We start from the raw sequence: 22,392 nt of genomic DNA on the forward strand, positions 1-22,392 counted from the left end.
GGTCCTGGACTCACCTCCACATCGTCACCCTTTCTGGGGGAAGGGGGTGCTGATCGTTTTCTTAGTCCATCTGGCCTGCTGTGGAAGAACACCACAGGCCAGGTGACTTGTGAACAACGGAGATTTACTTCTTACAGTTCTGGAGGCTGGACGTCTGGGATCAGGGTGCCGGCCAGCATTGTCGAGTTCTGGCAAGAGCCCACTTCCGGGTTGCCAGTGGCTGTTTTCTCCTTGTGTCCCCACATGTCAGAGAGGCGGGTCAGCTTCTGGGGCTTCTTGTCTAAGGGCGCTGATCTCAGTCACGAAGGCCCGCCTCCTAACACCATCACCCTGAGGGTTAGGGTTGTAGCATGTGGATATTTGGGGGGACACATTCAGCCCCCAGCATCAGACAAAGCCAGTGTTGGAGGAGGCATGGAGGAGTGAGTCTCCAACACACATGGAGTATGGTTCTTCATTCTGATTTATTTTCCTGCCCCCATAATAGAAGTGGGTTTTAGGAGGTGCTGTCCTGGTAACCTGGCTCTCTGGAGAAAAACAGCACTGCTTGTAGTCTTTGCCTGATTCCATGGTGTGACTCCAACCATGGTTGGTGTCAGGCTTCCGCTGCTTCAGTGATAATATTCCTGAACACTTAACAATTGGAGAAGGTGGCCACTGGCTTCCGCAACTGGTGGGCGCCATCTTTGTAACTTGCAGTTGTTCGTACCTGGTTAATTCGCCCATGTGGTCTGTACCAGTGGGCTCCAGCTGCCTGACGTCAGGCAGAATTTGGGTTTTCCTAAAAGGTGCTTGGCCCTGGTACTTCAGGAAACCTTGTCTTCCTAGAGGCTTATTTCAGGATGCCCTGAAGTGATGTGATGATCATGGTCACAGACTCGAGTGTTGGGGTCTGTCCTGTGGCTTTTCTGGTGTCACTTTCTGGCTGTACTGACTCTGAAGTCTGCCTGTGATTGGAATCCTCTGGTTTTGAAACCTCTTCCATAGTTCCTGGGCATCATCCTGGTCTGTTCGGTTTAGATACAAGTGTGGTGCACTGCACAAATTAATTTGTCTTTGATATTGAGGCTCCTTGAAATAAGAATGCTTTTAATCTTCCCATCCCATGTGTATAGATTTTTTTTAATGGTTAGTCTTCCTAGACTAGATGATGAATAAAGCCACTGGTAGAGTCTGAATCAATATGCAATTATATTTTAAATGCAGTCTGCATCTCAGGGCTGGGTTTCACTGGACTCTTAACCAAGGTTACACATGTCTGCCTTAATAGATTAAAAGCTGAGAGGGTTGTGAAACCTAATGTATCTGAGACCACAATGGAGGAAATGATGTGTCTCCTCGCACCACCTCCTCGGTCTACTAGTCTCACAGCAAGTATTGGTTTGAGCAATTTGAGGCCCTCCACATTTAGTCTTCCTCTCCCCTTCTTTCCCTTGGTCTTAAAGGAGGAGGCAGCGGACCCCAGGACCCCACAGTCTAGCTCTTACGGCAGTGAGGGCTGGAGCCTTAGTAAGGAGGGGACTGTTCTGAGAAAGTGCCCATAGACTCTCCTGCCTCAGGGCCTTTGCACATGCTGTGCTTTCTGCTGGAACTCTGTCTCTCCCCCCATTCTCAGGCCGGAGATGCCTTCTCATCACTCCATAGGACAGACATCTCCTCAGAGAGGCCCACTCTGACCACTCTGTCTAAATTAGCTCCCCATCAAACATCCCACTCTCTGTTTACACACTTTCTTGCTCTGTTTTCTTCTGTTTTGTGAGCTAAGGTGGTCTTGTTTGTTTGCTTGTTTGTTGTCTCCCTTTTTCCCCTCCTCTGGACTGTGTGTTCTCTTGAGGCTGGGACCTTACCTTTCTCTCCCTGTTGTTCACTGATGCTCCTGTGCTGTCGGTGGTCCGTACATTTGAATGGATGGAGTACATGGATGAGGGAAGAGCCTCCACTTCCACGCAGCCTGACCTGGGCAAGCGCTTTCCCTCCACTTGTGGGATTCAGTTTCCTTGTCTGTAAGATATGGGGCCTGCCCTTGTGACCCTTGACACACCTGTAGAAACGCATTTTCATCTTCCCAGTTTGATAATTCTGGTCACCCAGGAGACCTCCTCATCTGCATTCGCATCTTCCACTCCCCCTAGTCCCTCCTGTTGCTTGTTTGTGCCGCTGGCCTCTTCCCAGTGTAAACTGCATGCCCCTCATGGAGGATGCAGGTTGATGTCAGGGGGCCTCCGCGGTGGCCTGTGTCACTGGGGCCAGGTCTTGCCCAGGGCCTTACCTGGTGGAGGGAGCAGGCAGGGGCTTCCCTGTTACCTCGGAACATGAGGTTGGCCCAGGAGGGCAGGTGGCCATTTGGGGGAGGGCTTCGTTTTCAGATGGTAAGCCAGTCCACAGGTCAGGAGCCCCAGGGTAGCGGTGAGAGGTGGGGCGTCAGAGGCTTGGAGAGTTGGGGATTACAGAGTGGATCTAGTCCAAGACTCTCAGGTGAGGGATATGAATCTGTATAGACAGGAGGGGTCTGAGAGAAGTTTTGTGGGAGGTAAGCTGGAGGAAACTGTTGGCTTCCTGCGAACCCCTCACTCCCAGTGAGAGGCAGTGGATACAGCACGTGCCCCAGTTAAGAGGGACCTCCTGGTTCACATCCTGGTGCACGCTGCCTCGCTGTGTGATTTTCTCATCCAAGAAATGGAAATAGTAAGAGGACTTGATTCACAAATTTGTTGCTGTCAGGGTTAAATAGGTGAATAGGGCCTGGCACCTCGAAGAGGTTAAATACATGTCAGTTGATGCTGGTTGTTAAAATAACAAGTTATAATTCCTGTTGCGACAGTCTGACTTCTCAGACCAAACTCAAAGCTGCTTGTAAAACAAGGAACCTCCCTGAAGTTCGGGCTGCCCTTTGGGGCCTCCTGGGTAGAGAGCCGTCTTTTCTCTTTCAAACAGTCTTTAAAACTTTTTTTAAAAGTATTTTTCTTTCATTTTTATTGAGGTATAATTGGCATACAGCATTGTATAAGTTTAAGGTGTATATAGCAGAATGATTTGACTTACATACATCATGAAGTAATTATCACCTTAAGTGTAGGGAACACTTCATTATCTCATATAGGTAAAAAAATTAAAGAAATAGAACAATTTGTTTTTTTGGTGTTGAGAGCTCTTAAGATTTACTCTCTTAACTTTGATACAGCACTGTTGAACACTGGAAATTGACATGCAAAAGAATGAAATCGGACCCTTAACTTACATCATACACCAAAGTCAACTCAAAGTGGATTAAAGCTTGAAACGGAAGACCTAGAACTTTAAAATTCCTACAAGAGAACAGGAGGGGGAAAGCTTCGTGGCATTGGGCTTGGCAGTGATTTCTCGGATACGGCACCAGTCAGCCTTACGTCCCCACACTGTCCCTGAGCCCCTTGTACCAGTGCAAAGATTTTTCAGGCCCTGAGGACAGGAGGCTGTGGAGGGCTGTGATTAGACATGGGCTTGACTGTGGACTCCGCTGTTTGCAAATTGTATGACCTCTTGTGACCTCAGTTTTCTCATCTGTGCAGTGGGAGTAGATGTATGCACTCAGGCATCACCTGGGGTGTGCTTGTGTTGACTGATGCTCATAGCACTGCCCAGCATTGAGGGGCCCAGGTCTGGTGCAGCGCCCCTTTCTGTGCGGACCACCTCCCCTGCAGTCCTCCTGGGGTGTTCTCGGCCACGTACCTAACTATAAGGGGAAGTTGAGGGGCCCTCAGTACGCTGACTCATGTTCCAGTGCCCTCCAGGCAGAGTCACCTTCTTCATTCCCCATGACGCCAGGACCAACATAGTCTTGGTCTGCTTTTGTTTTGTACTCCAGCTAATTCCTAGGCGCTAGTGAGGGCCTCTCAGCTCACGAGGCTGATTAGAGGAGAGGAACTGAGAAGGACAATTATGATGCAGAAGGAAGGGAGGACGGCAGGAGTCAGGGTCCAAAACAGGCTGCTGTGGTGTCTGGCTCAGTGTCCACCACGTCATCTGTCAGGCGGAATCAACCTCCAGCCACTTGGAGGCCTGTCCTGAGGTTCAGGTCAGGTGGCGTGATCTGGATAATTATTTAGCTTTCTCCCTTGGAAATGGCAAACAACAGGATAGGAATTAGGGCTCTGACGCTTCTGGAGTCTTGTAATCATTTATGAGGTTGCATCTTCAAGTGGTGCAGAAAAACATGGCTCCAGGATTACAGGAGATGTGTTATAATTGGCTAAGTTGAAGATGAGACCAGGGCTGTCCTGGGTGCAAGGACGGCTACTATCTTGACTTGACTCAGCTTTTCTAGGGGTTGATCTTTCTTATCTCTGCTTTAGAACATTCCTGGCGGTTTTCTAGTTAACCCTAGAAATACTAGTTTTCAATATATTAGTTTTCAGTACTACAAGTTTTCAACTTAGTATTTCCAAAGGCCAATGTAGTAGATAGAATAAGGTATTTCTCACATTTGGAAAAGAGAATGCTTTTTTTCTTTGAAAACATTGGCAGTGAGAGTAATTACCCTTTCTCCCTCGGTCTACACTGGCCATCTGACTTATGGGGCTGCTCATCACGGGGCAGTGGCGAAGCCCTGTGTGTGTGGCCAACTACAGTCCTTGCAGCCAGGCTGCCCAAGTGAGTTCAAATCCAGACTCCTTGCCATCCATGCTGTGTGATCCACTGGGTGACTAACTTCTCTGTGCTTGGGGTCTTCACTTGTGACATGTGGAGATGATCACAGTACTGACCTCAGGGGTCTTTTGGGGATTCAGGGGTACACTTAGAACAGTGCGTACGTGAAAAGATGCTCAGCATCACTAATTGTCAGAGATGCAAATCAAAACTACGGTGAGGTATCACCTCACACCTGTCAGAATGGCCGTCATTAAAAAGTCTGATAATAAATGCTGGAGAGGGTATGGAGAAAAGGGAACCCTCCTACACTGTTGGTGGGAATGTAGTTTGCTGCAGCCATTAGGGAAAACAGTATGGAGATTCCTTAAAAAACTAAAAATAGACTTGCCATGTGACCCAGCAATCCCACTTCTGGGCATATATCTGGAGGAAACTCCTAATTCAAAAAGATACATGCACCCCAGTGTTCATAACAGCACTGTTTAACAAGACATGGAAGCAACTTAAGTGTCCATTGACAGATGACTGGATAAAGAAGTTGTGGTATATTTATACAATGGAATACTACTCAGCCATAAAAAGAATAAAGTAATGCCATTTGCAGCAACATGGATGGACCTGGAGATCATCATACTAAGTGAAGTAAGTCAGACAGAGAGAGACAAATACCATGTGATATCACTTATATGTGGAATCTAAAAAAAGGACACAAATGAACTTATGTACAAAACAGAAACAGACTCACAGACAGCAAACAAACTTGTGGTTACCAGAGGGGAAAAGGGAGGGTGGAGGGATAAATTGGGAGTTAGGGATTTGTAGATACATACTTCTGTATATAAAATAGATGAACAATAAGGAGCACAGGGAACTATATTGAATATCTTATAATAGCCTGCAATAAAAAATATGGAAAGGAATATATATATATAACTGAATCACTATGCTGCACACCAAAAATTAACACATTGTAAACTGACTGTAGTTTAATTTAAAAAAGAACAGCGCTTAGTGTATAATGAGCACTCATGACGGTAGCTGCTGTTACTGAATCTGGTAATTAACATTGAAACAGAAAGCCAGATCCCTGAAGGAAGTTTATTTTAGGAAGCAACACCACACCCCGAACTTCCTTTGAAAATACGGAAGAGACTGGGCCGAGGAGAAGCCTGGTCTGTGCCGGAAGGGCGCGTGCAGCACCCCCCCTGGGGGGGCTGCCAGCGGGAGCTCGGTCCGCGTCCAGGCGGGCGGTGGAGCAGAGGGGCTGCTCTTGAGCAGCCCGCGCGTGGGCGCAGCGCGGGCGTTGGCTCCGGCCGCGGGCTCAGGCTCGCGCCGTCCCCCGGAACGGGGCCTTTCCCTTCTTCTCGGAGCCGTCATCTCAGCGGCTTGGATGGCTCCAGAGGGTGGGTCTGCTGCCCTCGTCCCTCGTGGCTGAAACGGCTGCGATGGAGAGTGACACAGTGAGAAACCCACCGCGAGGGCCGGCGAGCACCGGCGCGCGCAACGAGGCGGGGTTGATGACGCCCCGCAGCGCGGACCGACGCAGCGCGCCGGCCGCCCGCGGGCCCGCCAGTGCTTCACGGAGCGCTCCGCGTGCCTGCAGCTCTCTAGAACGTCTCTGGGGAAGGTGGCCGCCGGACTGCTTTTCCCGGGGGAGGTTTTTGATCTCAGCTTTCAGTCTGCACTTGTCAGTGTTCCGCCATTCATGGCCAAGCAGAGACACAAGGACTGAAATCTTTATTCAGCAAACAGTCGTGGCGCCCTTTCCGTGGGCCGGGCTTCTCTCTGAGGCCTGGGTCACCCGGACTCCTGCTGTCGGTGAGCTCGTCCTCCTCGGGCACACCTGCCGAGCTCACCGCGGTGAAGGGGAAGAAATCCACGCGCCCAGAATGGCTGCCCAAGAGCAGCCTTTAAAGGGGTGGGGTGCTTTTTTGGGTCAATTAAAAAATTAATAGACTTAAAAAAAAAAAGATCAGTTTTGAGTTGACAGAAAAGTTGTTGAGAAAGCACAGGGTTCCCTGCCCCTCCTCCCTGCCCACAGTGTCCCCTGTTGCTTCTGTCTTGCGTTTGTTACAGCTGATGAGCCAGTGCTGAGACATGATTATCACTGACAGCCTAGAGTTTACATGAGGGTTCCTTTGTACATTCGGTGGGTTTGCACAAATGTACAGCGGCATGTATCCATCGTTATGGTCTCGTATAGAGTAGTTTCACTGCCCCCCCCCCCCCGATTCCCTGGGCTCTGCCTGTTCACCCCTGCCTCCCTTCCCCCACTCCTGGCAACCACTGATCCCTTTACTGTCTCCATAGGTTTGCCTTTTCCAGAGGTTATAGAGTTGGGATCATCCAGTGGGTGGCCTTTTCAGACGGGTTTCTTTCATTTACTAATATGCATTTAAGGTTTTTCTACATGTTTTCATGGCTTGATTAGCTCATTTCATCTTCGTGCTGAATACTAGCCCATTGTCGGGATGGATGGACCACCGTTTATCTGTCACCCACTGAAGGACCTCTTGGTTGCTTGTGAGGGTACTTTTAAGCAGATCTCAGCCAGTGGATATTCCAAAACAGGGAAGATTTGCTATGTATTGATCCAAGTGAACCACTAGGGGAGGTCTCTGGTTTTGGACATGAATTGGATAACTGACAAGTTATTCACCAAATGCCTTCTTGTAGCAAATGGGGGATGCCATCATAGCAAGGAAGTTGGGGTGGGTCTCAGGGGTCCTTATAATCCATGCTCATTACACTTGCACATTGCAAGGCCTGATTTCCTCAACTATCCAGTGCCAAAAACACTGACCAGATTCACCAAATAACCCAATAATGTTGAGGAAATATTGATAACCAAGGTCAGGAGAGCTGGCGTGATGCAGGGTACTAGTAATTTGGACAGTCTTTCTTTCCTTTCTCATGAGCTGTATGCTAGGAGATCCAGGTACAGGGCAGGAGGTTGCTGGATGGAGAACGGATAGAAGGCTGGACAGGAATGGGTAAGCATGCTTACACTAAGCTCTGTAGCGCCACCTCAGTCTGCTGTTGTGAGGGCTGGTCCCAATCAAATCCTATAAAGAAATCCTTTTCTCCCAGCAGACAGTGCAGGGAATACTTTGACAAATTCTTCATCTTCAGTAATTTCAGGATTTCTTGTATGTGGCCCAAATTTTCTGTTCTAGTTATGTTATTCTTAGTATATCATGCTACTTTCATTTTAATGAGATTGCTTCTTGAACTCACTGATTTTATAACTAATTGCACCAACATGCTGTGGGTTCTCCAGTGTACTCTATTTTACTCATCCTTTTACTCAACAAGCGGTTATTGTGCATTTACTATGTTCCAGGCACTAGGCTTGGGGGACAGGGTGGGGACTGAGGTGAATAAGGGCTTTGCTCTCAGAGCACTTCTGGTGGAGCACTGAAGATAAACACTTGTAAGTGGTGACAGTTTGGGGTTGATGCTTGTGCTTTAAACTGGATGGTCAGGGGACCACTTCCATGGAGAGGTGATGTTTGAGCCAAGACCTGAAGACAGGAAGGGAATAGAGTGGGTACAAATATGAAGAATCAGTTGAGCAAAACATCTCAGTGCAGAAATCCAATGGCTGTGGAGTATGGAATTAATTTATGTTCCTACAAACATGCTCCTAGTTTTGATTTTCTATTTCCTGTTCCCTGCTCCATTCCATCTGGGTTCTGGAGTGAGGGTGACGTGGAAAAGAGCTGTAGCTGGTCCTCCATGGACACAGAGTATGAGTGGGAAATAAACCTTTGTCTTTGAAAGCCACTGATATTTGGGGGCTATTTGTTGCCATAGCATAACCTAACCAATCCATCCTGACTGCTACATATTTCAAGGCAACATTGAAACTGAAGACTACCTTCAGTTGGTATTTCAACAAATGTTTGAGTAGCTTCTCTAGCTGGACACTGTGAGTTGCCTAGAATAGCACACGGGACATGGGAGGCATGGTCCCTACCCTCATGAAGCTTATGGTCTCTGGGGGACAGAGGTCAGTCCGGGCATTGGGTTGTGGGTTTTATACAGTGGTCAGCAGCAGCCTGTGCAGCAGGTGGAGAGAAAGTGGGCTGTTGGTTAACCCAGGGGTGGGGTCTTGCCAAGCTGGTAACTGGAGAACAGTGGGGGAGTAAAGCTTCGGAGACACTGTCAGGAGGGTAGTTTTGAGGGCAGACTCCAAGATATATGGGTAAAGAAATGAATAGAGTAAGTGGCTCATAGAGGAGGCGGAATAGAGGTGTAAGAGGAGGTTGGGGAGCAGTAGGGCTTCATGTGGCTGAAACAAAGAAATCAGGTGAACTGCAGGTTTTAAATTCTCAAGAAAAAAATTACTAGGAGGCACGCGCAGTCGCAGGAATGAGAATTAGGAGATTACCTTTGCTAGGCATGGCTCTCTGGGGACCGGGAGTCGTTCACGCTACCGTTGACTGGGGCCCTCTCACTCTGGACGGCAGGCCGTCCTCTGGATCCAGCGGCTTAATGAATGCCATCATCTCCAGGTGCTGGAGACCCCGCTGTCTTTGAGGTGATCATGCAAGGCGTCCCACGGTGGAAACCTTTGCTACAGATGAACTCTGTTTCCTCTGGCTTCGTTGCCCCTTAAGTTTCTTTTGTCAGTTCCCAAACCTTTCCACCTCCTTTCTCTTCAAATGTTCGTGCTTCTTGCGAGGGAAGAGAGAGCGTTTCCTTCACTCCTGTTCTGCCAGGGGTGTGATTCCCACGTGTCCGGAGTCCCATGGGGCACTCAGCCTGAGGTGGGGTGACTTGGAGGGGAGGAGGGGAGCGGTCGTGTCCTGGAAACACTGCTCGCTGTCCAAACAGACGCTTCACCCATGGCTCTGAGAGCTGTGTTCTTTTTATCTGCGTGACTCATTATGACAGATATGCCGTGTGCTGAACAGTCCCCATTTGGAGATTGAATTACCATCCTATTCAGCTGACACAAAGCAGTTCCTGGCCGGCTCGGGCAGTCCATGAATAAGTAAACAGTCTTCTAGCTCGATGCCGAGCACAAACATCGGAGGCTCAGAGAGGCTGGCGTCTGCAGGGGACAGGCAGCCGGCGCTGCTGCGGGGGGCCGAGGCTAGTCCGTCTGATCCACTAGAGATCCCCAGCATCTTGTAAGTACCCGCTTTTGGGGACGGGGAGGGGTCTGATGGATTCATGAGATATGGCTTAGACATAGAAAAATCGACCTGCGGAGTCGGGCTGGCTCAGGACGGGGTCTGTTCTTGTGTGCTGAGACACGGGGAGGGTATTTTGCTGCCTCCGAATTCATACTAATTCCCAGTTTCAAAGCCTTTGGGTCTTACTTTTGGCTTAAATCCCTGCTGCTACCCAGTGTGCATTTGCTTCCAGATCTGTCCCTGGGCCAGCGCCAGGTTCAGAAGGGCCCCCTGCACTGAGGGTCAGACCGCTGGGTAAGTTTTGAGCAGGACGCTCAGGACATGCTGTCCCTCAGGACAAAAGGCAGTGGTGTAACTTGCTGCTGGGTCGAGCGCTTATTTTTTGTCCCCTCAACCTCACTCCCTCAGGAAATCTGCTCCGTTTGAAACCATTTCGTCTTGCTCATTTAAGCATCACATAACTGGCGTTGAAAACAGCGCATTTTCAAAGCTGTCTCCCATGGACATCTCGACCTTCGCTTTGTGTTCAGTTTTGGGGCAGCCCTTGTCAGTTCTTTAAGCCCAGCTCACGAGACCGGGTTTAACATTGTGACGGTTTCAGGTAAGGAATATAATTAGATGATGAATGTCATTGTAGCACTTTCATTTCAGATTGGCACGCTGTTAGTTGAAGTAATACGTGTGAGTGTCAGGAGGCTGGTGCTGGCCGTAAGACCAGGAGGTTCTGTTCAATTTTTTTCTATCTATTCTGGTGGTAACTGGAGAGATGAAATGAACTGAGTGTCCTCTGAACATTAAATGGCAAGAACTAGATTTTTCCCTCACAGCAGAAGAATCGATTCCGCCCTGTGGGTGGACGTGTTTGTAGGACAGAACAGGTGGGCAGTGTTTTCTGTTGCTTGGCATTTGATAGTAGCAGTAAAATGTGCATCAATAAATCATTGCTCTTCTTTCCCTGTCTGCCCAAACAGCTCTGGTAATTAAAACTTCGTACAGAGTGATAGTCGAGCGGTATATTCAGTTTTACTTAAGAGGCATTAGAGTTGGTTATACACATCCCCTCAAAGGCATCATCTTGCTGGACCACTTTTGAATTAATAATAATCATACTTTACATGCAACCATATAGAGGAGTTTTTCATGCTGTGTAATCACTGGCAAGCTCCCCAATCAGCCTGGTGAGACGGAGAGGCCTTAGAGCCCTGTTATGAGTGGGCGGGGGGAAGGGGCAGAGAGCAGAGGATGGAAGGTGGTTGAAGACCCTCAGTCCCAGAGCCCAGAAAGATGAAGGAAGAAAAGAGATGAATTTACTCACTCTGTGCAGGGAGCACCCAAATTCGCTAAGTGCACTGAGAAGGCTAGAGATTACTGTCCTACATTTTCTTTTTTTTTTTTTTTTTATAAAATTAGGAAATATTTACACAACTTGCAGGCTGTCATGGTTTCCTGTGTCCCTATTTTTTTTTATGCCACCCTTAACCACTTCCCTAAGAACATAATTCCTTAGAGGGACACAAGGTCTTTGGGGATTTGCATTATAAGAAGATGGTTAAGGTGTGAAGAAGCCGTTACAAAACCCTTAAATCTCGAAAAAAAAGTCGGGGCTTAGTCAGCACACGCACGGTGCTTCTGCCGGTGGAGCTGTCTCTGGGGGTCTCTGCTTTGGCTCACTTTCCACTTGGCCCCGCTGATGGCTTGGAGACACCTCCCTGTGTTTTCATGGCTTAGCTGGGGTTTGATTTTGGAGCGAGATCCTGACAGCGTGGCGGGTGTAGCGGGGCGTGTCAGTGGTGGCCTCACTGCAGAGTAATTGCGGGGACCTGAACATCTTGCTGTGGGAGCTCCCAGTGTCCCGAGGTGGGCGTACTTGCCTTTTCCGGTCTCCCAGTTGAGGCCTGAGTCGTGCGTGGGGGCGGCGGTGGGTCATCACAGGCGGCCTCTGTGTGTTGCTCGGATCAGCGTGGCGCCCCTCTGGGGTGAGCCCTTCCTGCTGCCTGCGTCCTGCACTGTCGGTGACCACCTCTGGGAGAGAGGCCTCCAGTCTTCTTCTTGCCTGCCATCTTCCCCTCACGTCTCCTTTGCCCATCGTTCTAAATCTCAAAGTCTAGCTTGACTTCACATTACACACGCGTGTTCCGGCCTCCTCTCTCAGACTGTGGGTCCTGGAAGTACCTGATCTTACTTACGTTTGGGTCTGTCAACCGCCGGGAACTTCACTGGTGCTCAGAAGATGTTTGCTGTATTGAAATAATCTGAGCTTTGGTCAGACTGACAGTTTTTCAGTTCCAAATTCCAGGCTGAAGCCCAGCTTTCTGATGGTTCTTTTACTTGCCCGTGCTGCTTGCTTGGAACCCTAGATGCTTTCGAACTTTTGGATAAAACCTAAGACAATTCAACATATTGTCTTGTTCTGTGTGTCTAAGGAGTTTAAAGACATTTTATTAACAAAATGAGAGAGGAGTAGAAGAACTTCTGATAGTTCGATTTTTTATGTCAGCCTGAAGGTTTACTGAAATATGAGAATTTCTGTTTTTAAGTATTTGGTGGCTAGATGGGAGTTCCCTGAGAGTTTGCTACGTGCATCATGCTTGTTGGTTTTTATGTTGATTTTTATTAATTTGACCCACAGTAACACTTCTCCTAAGCCGCTGAGCACCAGTCGTGTTTATATAATTCAGGAAACGTGTAGAGCAGGCCTGGGTGCTGACTTGTGGCCCCAGGTCTGCCCCACTTGTCACCAGCCGATGGCGTGCCACCACTCTGCAAAGAGGGATAGCTAGCCCTGCGCACGATAGCTCTAGTCACATCTTGGAACGTAGAGTTCTGCTCAGAGACTCATGAAAGCTTATGTGTGTGTATTTTGCATTGATCTACACCAGGAAATTCTGGTGAAGGGAAAGAAGAGTGGCAGGCTGGAGCTAAGTTTCAGCTCTCAGTCCCTTAGCCCTCAGCGCTGCTGTTACCAAGTCCAAGCTCGTATTGGACCCTGCACAGTGGGCCAGTAAATCAAGGGGCAAGGTGTTGGGGCAAGGAATAGCGACTTTATTTGGAAAGCTAGCAGACAGAGAAGATGGTGGACTAGTGTCCCAAAGACTAGTGTCTTACCTGTGTTAGAATTCAGGTTTCTTTTATACCAAAAGGGGAGGGAGTGAAGTCAAACATTTTGGGTTCTGGTCAGCCTCCAGAGAGGGTGTGTTAATTTCGTCCTTCCTGCATGCAGTCATTCATAGGTGGGCCTGGTCAGGATGTTCCCTGTGAGCTAAACGAAAGTATTTTAGCTTAATGCTCATTACCTGGGAGGCAGGTTCCCACAGATGGATTATTGTGTGTAATTTAAACTTATGGGCAACATTCTTAGAGTGATTAACTTGTTGCAAAAGCAGTAGATACAAAGGTCAAAGTAAAAGAAACATTTGTCAGATTTGTTCTCCCCTGTTACACTATGAACTGGAAAATGTAGCCTATCTCCTGACTTGCCTGCATCTTAGGCACAGAGGAAGGTGGAGGGAGTAGAAAAGCCAACATATAAGCCGTCCTTTTGTGACAGAACATTGCACGCTTCTTCCTGCAGTTTAGACGTGACCCGTCATACCTGAGGCCTGTTGGTCCAGAGGACACACCTGATCAGACTCACCCTTTGGAAGACCCACTTGGGAATTTTCCACTGGAACCCAGCAGTGGAACTTGGTGGTAAGTTGTCCTTTATTCCTTCTGAGGCTCTGCCCCCTGTGTCAGTCAGAGGCCGTGTCCATTCTCTTGTTGTTTAAGGGTCTATTCAAAACATGTTTATCAAGGCCAACTGTAGGTTGTTAGTTGGGGAGGTCAGAACGGCGAGCAAAGCAGATGTTATCTGTACCCTCGTGGAGATAGCAGTGTTGTGGGGGAATGGCAGTGCCAAGGTCCTGAGGCAAGCAAGATGCATGAAATGTGGTTGTCTGGACACAGATGGGGGAGAGGGGCAGCTCATTCAGGACCTCATAGGTTCTGTTAGGATGTAGATTTCAAGTCTAAGAGCAATGGCCAGCTAGTAGTGACCAGTTTTACATAGGAGAGTGACATTTGATCAAAATTTGCCTCCTAAAAAAATCACTGCAAATTCTGAGTGGAGATGGAGGCAGACGTGGCGGCAAGGAGAACTGGGAGGCCACCGTGTGGCCCCCTGAGCGGCCGTGGCGGCCTGGACCAGGGTGCGGGCGCTAGAAGTGAGGGCTGTGGGAGTGGTTCTGGATGGAGCTGGGCAGTAAGACCCGCCGGCTGCGACGTTTTGGAATGGAGGAGGGGCGAGAGGGCTCACCAGCACGACTTTCAGAATTTTGGTGCGGACAGCATAGGTGGGGGGGGGGTGTCATTTCCTGCGATGAGGAAGACAGAGAGAATCAGACTTGTGGGGAAGATTCGGATTCAGCTTTGCACTGACACTGTTTTGAGTCTGAGTTACACCTGAACACAGGGGTGAGGAAGTCGGTTCAGGAGTTCCGGAGAGAAACCCAGGCTGGCTCGATTCTTCCTTTACAGCACGTTCAGTTTAGCGTTCCTGTGTGGAGGCGGGGTCTGAACACAGGGCGGTAACTGACACTGTGTGACCCTGAGATGATCTGAGGGGGCAAGGATAATAGCTGCTCCTTTCTGCCAAAGATTCCAGGGGTCAGGTGGCTGGCTGGGGGCTGGGTGCTAGTTGTTGGTCAAGCATTTTAACAGGAAGCGGAAGGTGAACCAGCTGAAACTCCGGTGCCCCTGCCTGGGCTTGGCATTGAGGGTTTCTCCTGACAGAAACAAATGGGTCGGAATCTTGTATTTCAGTAAATAGATGCTGGTGGGGATAGAGGCGATGGTGGAGGCGGTGGTGGTGAGAACGATAGCAGTGACGGCGCTGGTAAGAGGCGACCCAGGCAGTGTGTGTTCTGTAGATTTAAGTTCATACCCAATCCTGTGATTTCTGTTTTGTGTGTTCATTTCCCTGGCAGGAGATGGAAAGAGTCTGTATGTGAAACTCAGCTGTTTCAGATACAGGATAAACACTTGGTAACCATCCTTTTTTCATCACTATAAGGCCCCCCCCCAAATCATTATTTAATTAATAAAGGCAGGGTCCTTGGGGGTGGGAAGATGTCTGCATAATATCCCAAACCCTTTATCTTCCATCATGATCTGCCTAACAGCATCCATTTCTTCCGTGGATATCATTTAGAGGGAGAGATGTCTATCTGTATGCCCTCAGCAGACACACTGAGTCGTTATGGACACGTTCAAAGAGGGCACGTCTCAGTTGAGTGACGCAGGTTATCATTTGTGTGTGATGTTTTTAGAGTTCATTTGTTATGCATGGCCTAGGGGACCCAGAACTTACTCCGTTCTCTTAGGGGTAACATGCAGGTTACTTCGAGAGCTCATTACTTGATGGCTTTAAAAATTGTGTTTGGTCATTGTGGGGTTGCAAGCTACAGAGAGGAGGGGTGTGCTTGTGTGTGAATCTTTCCTATATTTGGAATGGGCTAATTTTTTTTTTTTGATAGATTGTTGGCTGCTTGGAATTGCAGATGCATCATTAAGTTATTGCATTTAAATTTAGCTCTTGTTCTCACTTTGGAAGGGGATGGAATGTTTGAATTATTTCACCATGAAGAGAAAGCAATTAGAAAATAGATCCTCATGACTTATCAAAATAGGAGGTCTAGCCAGCGAGTCTCGGAGGGCCTGCATGTTTGTCTCCGAGCAGGAGGCTCTCTGAGAGCATTCTGAGTGTGGAAGTTACAGCTGCCTTAAGCACACCTTAATGATCGCTCCGGTTTAAGCTCTCTGAGGGCAGTGCCTGTGAATCTGTCGTGCACGTTATTCACAGTATGATGGTACCCATTCCTTTAAACGGGGGCCAGGGCCCCTCTGTGTAAATATAACGTCGACCTGTTTATTCATAAACCCAAGCTGGAGAGCTTTATGTCGTCAACAGCAATTTTACGGAGGTCATGAGTGTGTGGAAACATCTTTAAAATCGTTTTCCTTTGTCAGATTTCAAGGGCAGTAGCAGTCTCATCTTACAGGCACGTCGAGTGAAGAGGGAAAGTCCTCTGGATACTGTCCCCTTCCCTGATCCCCGTCAGTAATCACTATTAAGAGTTAGGTGTTTCCTTTCAGAATTTTCAGTCTCCTTTCAGTCTCTGATGTAAGTGTTGCTACTCCAGCTTTCTTTCGGTCTCCTTTTGCAGGGCGTGCCTTTTCCCGTCCCCTCACTTGCAGCCTGCATGTGTCTAGCTCCGGAGTGGGTCTCTTGTAGACAGCGTGTATACGGCTCTTGTTCCCGTCCCCATCCAGCCAGTCTGTGTCTTTAGGTTGGAGCGTTTACTCAGTTTACATAAGGTTGTTATTGATATGTTATGTTCTTACTGCCATTTTGTTAACTGTTTTGGGTTTGTTTTTGTAGGTCTTCCCCCCCCCCTGTTCTCTTTTCTTGTGGTTTGATGCCTAGAGAAGTTCCTTTAACATTTGTTGTAAAGCTGGCTTGGTGGTGCTGAATTCTTTTAGCTTTTGTTTATCTGTGAAGCTTTTGATTTCTCCATCAAATCTGAACGAGAGCCTTGCTGGGTAGAGTGTTCTTGGTTGTAAGTTCCCCCCTTCCATCACTTTAAGTATACCGTGCCACTCCCTTCTGGCCTGAGGAGTTTCTGCTGAAAAATCAGCTGATAACATACAAGGGAACTCCCATAGTTTATTTGTTGCTTTTCTGTTGCTGATTTTAATATTTTCTCCTCATCCTTAATTGCTGTCAATTTGATGACTGTGTGCCTCGGTGTGCTCATCTTTGGGCTGATCCTGTGTGGAACTCTGTGCTCCCTGGACTTGGGTGACTGTCTCCTTTCCCAAGTTAGGGAAAGTTCTCAGTTATTACAGAATTTTCACATCTTTTCCCATGCATCCACAAACACACACACAGGCACAGTGCTTTGATATTAGAGATGTCTGTGCGTGTACAAAAATGAGGTGCATGTGTATGTGTGTGCTTACCTTGATGTGTGTGTGTATCCAAGGACATACGTACACTGCTCTGCAACCTTTAAAATTCATTTTTCCTTACTTAGGCAGTAAATGGATATGTTCCATTCGTGAAAACTCGGGTGTCTTTGACTTTCTCCCTTCCACCAAGCTGTCCACTGTCATCAGTTTGCTCCTTCTGGATCTGCTTCTGTGTGTGTGTGTGTGTGTAGTCTAATGGCCTGACTTTGTACGTTATAGGTACTCAGTCAATATTTGTTAAGACCGGGGATCATTGACCCTGGAAGGAAATGGACTCACTGGTCCATTGGCACTTTGGCCATACCATCTGTTCTTTCATGCCCCCTCTTAGATAATTTGTATTGTTCCTGCCTCCTAGGGTTGGCAGGCAGACCTGTTTACTCAATGCCGTGAGCTCTTGGAACAGAGATGATATTCAAGCTGTGAGCAGGGTCTGAGAGAAAGTAATTTTGTCTTCTCTGCCCCTATGGAGAACTTTGTCAGTCTGGTGAAGGTGCAGCCTAAACCTGTCGACCAACCCAATACCTCAAGTGTTCTGTGGGTAGCCAGACAGACACAGCCAGCAGAACCCAAATACAGTCAGACAGTTCCTGGAAAAAATTAAAATTCTTCACTAAAAAGTTGTAACTAGTGCATCAACCAATGGTCTCATGATAGTAATAAAAGTTTCTCTTCCCTTTTCTTCTGTCGAGAAATAAATCTGTACCTTTCATCTTTATTAGGTTAATTATTTCATGGTCAACCAATACAGTTTTCAGTCTGTTTTTAGTACGTAAGTTTTGGGTGTACAGCATGATAATTCGACCTCTGCGTGCGTCGCAGAGCAATCACCACGAGTCTGGTGACCATCCTTCATCATACACTCGGCCCCCCACACCCTCCGCCTGCCCCCAACCCCTCCCCTCCGCCACCCACTCGTCTGATCTCTGTATCTATGAGCTTGTTTTCTTTTACTTAGTTTGTTCATTTGTTTGTTTTTTTTTTAAAGATTCGACATATGAGTGAAATCATATGGTATTTGTCTTTCTCCCTCTGACTTATTTCAATTAGCATAATACACTCAAGGTCCATCCATGTTGTCACAAATGGCAGGGTTCCATTCTTCTTTGTGGCTGAGTACTATTCCACTCTGTGTGTTTGTGTGTATATGTGTGTGTGTGTGTATGTATACGTGTATGTGTGTGTATGTATGTATATGAAACTGTATTGGTTGACCATGAAATAATTAACCTAATAAAGATAAAAGGTACAGATATACATGTATCATATATATAGAATATCATATATATATATATTTTACATCTTCTTTATCCATTCATCTGTCAGTGGACTCTTAGGTTGTTTCCATATCTTGACTATTGTAAATAACACTGCTATGAACATGGGGGTGCATGTACTTTTTTGGATTAGTGCTTCTGGGTGTTCTTTAGATGAACACCCAGAAGTGGAATAGCTAAATCAGATGGTAATTCTATGCTTAATTGTTTGAAGAATCTCCATACTGTTCTCCACAGTGGCTGCACCAAGTTACATTCCCACCAGCAGTGTACAAGGATTCCCCTTTCTCCACACCCTCACCAACATTTGTTATTTCAGGTCTGTTTGATAATAGTCATTCTAACAGGTGTGACAGTGGATGGCCACATGCAAAAGAATGAACCTAGACCACGATCTTATACCATACATAAAAATTAACTTACAATGAATTAAAGACTTGAATATAAGACCTGAACCCATAAAATTCCTAGAAGAAAACATAGGCAGTATCCTCATTAATGCCAGTCTTAGTGTTTTTTTTTTTTGGATTTACTCACACAGGCAAGGGTGACAGGAGCAAAATAAACTAAAAAGCCTCTGTGCAGTAGAGGAAACCATCAACAAGACAAAAAGGTAGCCTCCTGAATGGGAGAATGTATTTGCAAATCATACGTCTGATAAAGGCTGAAATCCAGAATAGGTAAAAAAAAAACTCATGCAGCTCAACAGCAACAACACGCACAAACAGACAAACAAGCAACCCTGCTAACAAAGGAGCGGAGGACCTGAGTAGACAGTTTTCCCAAAAAGACACACAGATGGCCAACAGGCGCATGAAAAGATGTTCAGCATCACTAATCATCAAGGAAATGTGAATCAAAACCACAAGGAGACGAAGTCTCCTTTTTCAGTGTTTTTATGTCCGTAAGACACATGTGCTTGTTGAAGGAAACAGGGGAAGTTATTCGGTGGTACAGAGACATGGCAAAACTTGTGAGGGTTGGGGAAACCCAGTTTCCTACAACCTCAGAGGTTCTTGTGCCCCAGGACCAAGAGTCCCCTGCACAGGTTCTGGGGTCTCACTTTGGTTGGGGCCTCAGGACAGACTGTCTCAGCATAATCTCATTTGTGTGGAAATGTCTAGTTAAAATGGCTCTTAATGTCATTACTTGTCATGACTAAAGCAATTATGTATTTTAAATTCTATTTTGTTTCTTTTTTTTTTTTTTTTAAAGTAGATGAGTCAAAATGGAATGGGCTCTGTTGATACAGAAGTCTTAGTGCCAGTTACAGTCCAGTGATTGTTACCACTGTCCTGGGCGTGCCAGGGAGCACGTGTGATGCTGGCATGCTGTAATGGCCCTCTGTGTGCTGGCAAGGGTAGTAAAAAGCACAAGAGTGTGCAAATGTGTGTGGCAGAGGCTTCAGAAACTGCCAGGAAAGCTACCGCATATGGATCTTGAGAGTGTCCTTATCACTCTGGTCTCTTGGCAAACTCAGACCCTGGAACACAGCTCTCATGCTCCTTTTGTCCTGCAGAAAGAGAAGGGAGGCCGCTGTATTCTCAGCAAGGTCTTTGGGGCCCGCCATGCCCTGTGCTCTTGTGTTTGTCCGAGCTCTTTAGTTTGCAGATGACAGGAACACAGCTCAAACTAGCTTAAGCAAAAGGGAGAGTTAATTGACTGGTGTAATTGAAGAGAGCATAGACACTGGCTTCAGGAACAGTTTGATCCAGGAGCTCAAACAGTGTTTCAGGAATCTGAGTCAGTTTCCTCTGTGTTGGCTTCAGTTTTAATTAGAATCTCTTAACCATACCCTTAGAGTTCATAGACCTGATGCTACTTTCCCATCATTTTGACGCCTCTATCATTAGTCTCAGAAAGGCAGCAGAACTTTGTACTGTGGTTTCTTGGGTCCGTACTTTTCACTCAAGGAGAGCATCCACCCAAATTCTACCACCTTAACTCTTCTTTTGGAAGACCCATTTCCTGAAGCCTTGTGATCAGGATCAAGAGTTTTCAAATTCACCTAAGGTTATTCCCTATAAAAAATTGACCACGTTCCCCAGGAGATTGGGGTGAAAAAAATGAACTCATCCTTCACTGTGAGACGACCTCGTCCTCCTTACAGAGGTGTGTTTGGCATTTGCAGGCCTCCGCATCCAGGCCGATCTCGAGGCATGCTGCTCGTTGCTAACATAACTGTTCCATGGGACACTAACTGGGGTGGGTCCTGGTTTGTAGGTTCCTGCATGCTTGCCATGGCTGTATGGTATGGTCCACTCTGGATCGCTTAGAGATCTGTTATGGGTTGAATTGTATTCCCCACAAAATGTTGGAGGTCTGACCCCCAGCAGCTCAGAATGTGACCTTATTTGAAGAAGGGGTCCTTACAGATGCAGTCAAGTCAGAAAGAGGACACTAGTGTGGGCCCTGATCCAGTAGGACTGGTGTCCTTATAAAGAGGAAGTTTAGACACAGACATGCACGCAGGGGGATGCCATGTCCAGGGGGAGGCAGAGACCGGGGGGAGTTTCCACAAGCCGAAGAACGTTGCCAGTGGACCATCAGGGCCTGGGGGAGGCGTGGGGACCGACTCCCTCACAGCCTCGGGAGGAGCCAGCCCTGCCGGCACTGCGCGCTCAGACTTCCAGCCTGCAGAACTGTGAAACATAGGGGTCTGTTGAGTCACCCAGTTTGGGGTGCTTGGTCACGGCAGCCCCAGCCAGCTGACACGGGCTTTGGGGACAAGCAGCAGAACCCAGTCCTGGCTATCCCAAGAAGGGGCGTGTTCTAGAAGGATCAGCTGGAAGGAGAGGACGTGGGAGCCTAGGGAGTGGGTATTAACGGGTGGGCCCTCAGGCTGACCACTGGGAGCAGTCCGCTGCAGCTGCTGCTTTTGTGTTTGGTTCTCTCCGCTGGCCGGGGTCTTCCTCGCCCCACGGTGGGAGGGGGTGGGCACCTTGCTTGCCCTTCTCGCCAGACCATGTCCAGAGCGAAGTCAGGTGCTCTGGCCGGAAGAAGAGTGCGCATGGCCCTGTTGCACGCGGACCTGGGAGCCTGCGTCACAGTGTTGGGGGGCACCTCCCAGGAAGATGCCTCCTGGGATGCAGGCTCCCTTCCACCTGGCCCTCTGTGGCACCCGAGTACGAAGGGCCGAGGGCCACCTCCTCACTGACGCTGTCCCATCTCCACGCCAGCCCTTAGGCGTCTTTGGCCTGCAGTCCAGCCAGGCTTGTCCCTGTCACCAGTTAGTAACCAGGCAACAGCCTTTGCCCCTGGCAGGTGCTATCAGCAGAGCGTGGCCGGCTGCCCAGGGCAAACGCAAGGGCTTTGGATTCCAAGAGGAGATGGATAAGGGAGCATTACCACAGGTGGAGCTTAATTTTTAACCTGTGGCCGTGGACTGTGCCTGGTTCCCATGACGACATGGCTTTGTCAGATTAAGCCAGCGTGAGAGTCAGTCACTGTGGAACGTAGAGGATATTCATGTTAAAATATCTCAGGCTGTTTATGCAGAACTGTGGCTTCTAAAATCTCTCCTTGATTTAGTTCCCTGCTTGATTAGTGCGGATAACCCACATGCATCCTGTAAACAGGGGGGCTTTAGTTTCTGTGAATTTGTAGGATCTGTTTCCCAAGGAAGTAAGAAGTCAGCAACGACAGGGTAGGTAAAGGGTGTTGTTGTCTCAGTCCTGGGCGAGATGGGAAATGAGAGTGCGTGAGGATGAGCTGCAGCGGCTGGTTTTGTGAAGCCGTTGTCTTACTCAGCAGCGTCTGCACTCCCTGAAACCACGTTCATTTATTTGCTTGTCTGCGGTCTGTGAGACCCGCTAAACTAGAGAGGGCAGGGAATTTGCCTAATTTATTCAGTTTTCTCAGCACCTGGACTGTTCCTCTGACACGTAGTAAGCACGTGTATTTGTTGAATAGATGATGGGATGAATGAATGAATCATTAAATGAGTGAATGAATACTAACATACTGGAAAAATATTTTTTCCCCAATTTTGCTGATTTGGTGCCATATTTTGAAGGTAACTTCTTACAAGGTAATTTTTTTCAAAACATGGGAACTTCAACAGCAAGAAAGGTGTTAATTTCTGGCTTTTAGACCAAGACTCGTCTCTGATGAAAACCTGGGGTGGAGAGTCAGACTTTCTTTCTCCCTCCCACCTTCCCTCTCTTTCTAAATGGACTGTGTGCCTTGTATTATTAGCAAGATCACTGTACGCTTGAATATGACTAAAAGATCTCTTTTCCATCCTTTTCATGTGCAGTCTTACATTTGCTTTCTGTTGCTGGAATTTTGACTTCAAGGTTATTTACATTACAAAGCTATAAAAAAAATTTCTC

At 47.6% G+C, this 22,392-nt stretch overlaps 1 protein-coding gene across 5 annotated transcripts in view; it reads left to right on the plus strand.

Moving 5' to 3' along the window:
* Window positions 1–22,392, plus strand: part of RIMBP2 (RIMS binding protein 2) — a 230,315-nt gene that overhangs the window by 46,430 nt on the left and 161,493 nt on the right. Inside the window, exons 1-3 of one of the 5 annotated variants that reach the window (XM_074356577.1) lie at window positions 9,638–9,767; window positions 10,182–10,374; window positions 13,345–13,463. The exons of 1 other annotated variant lie outside the window; for it this stretch is intronic. The gene's annotated coding sequence lies outside the window, so the exon portion shown is untranslated. Of the gene's footprint in view, window positions 1–9,622; window positions 9,768–10,181; window positions 10,375–13,344; window positions 13,464–22,392 lie in introns of those variants that run through there. 3 more of the 5 variants (XM_074356575.1, XM_074356576.1, XM_074356582.1) reach the window with 3 other exon arrangements.

This window comes from Camelus bactrianus, chromosome 32 (assembly GCF_048773025.1).
Source record: "Camelus bactrianus isolate YW-2024 breed Bactrian camel chromosome 32, ASM4877302v1, whole genome shotgun sequence".
Lineage (NCBI taxonomy): Eukaryota > Metazoa > Chordata > Mammalia > Artiodactyla > Camelidae > Camelus > Camelus bactrianus.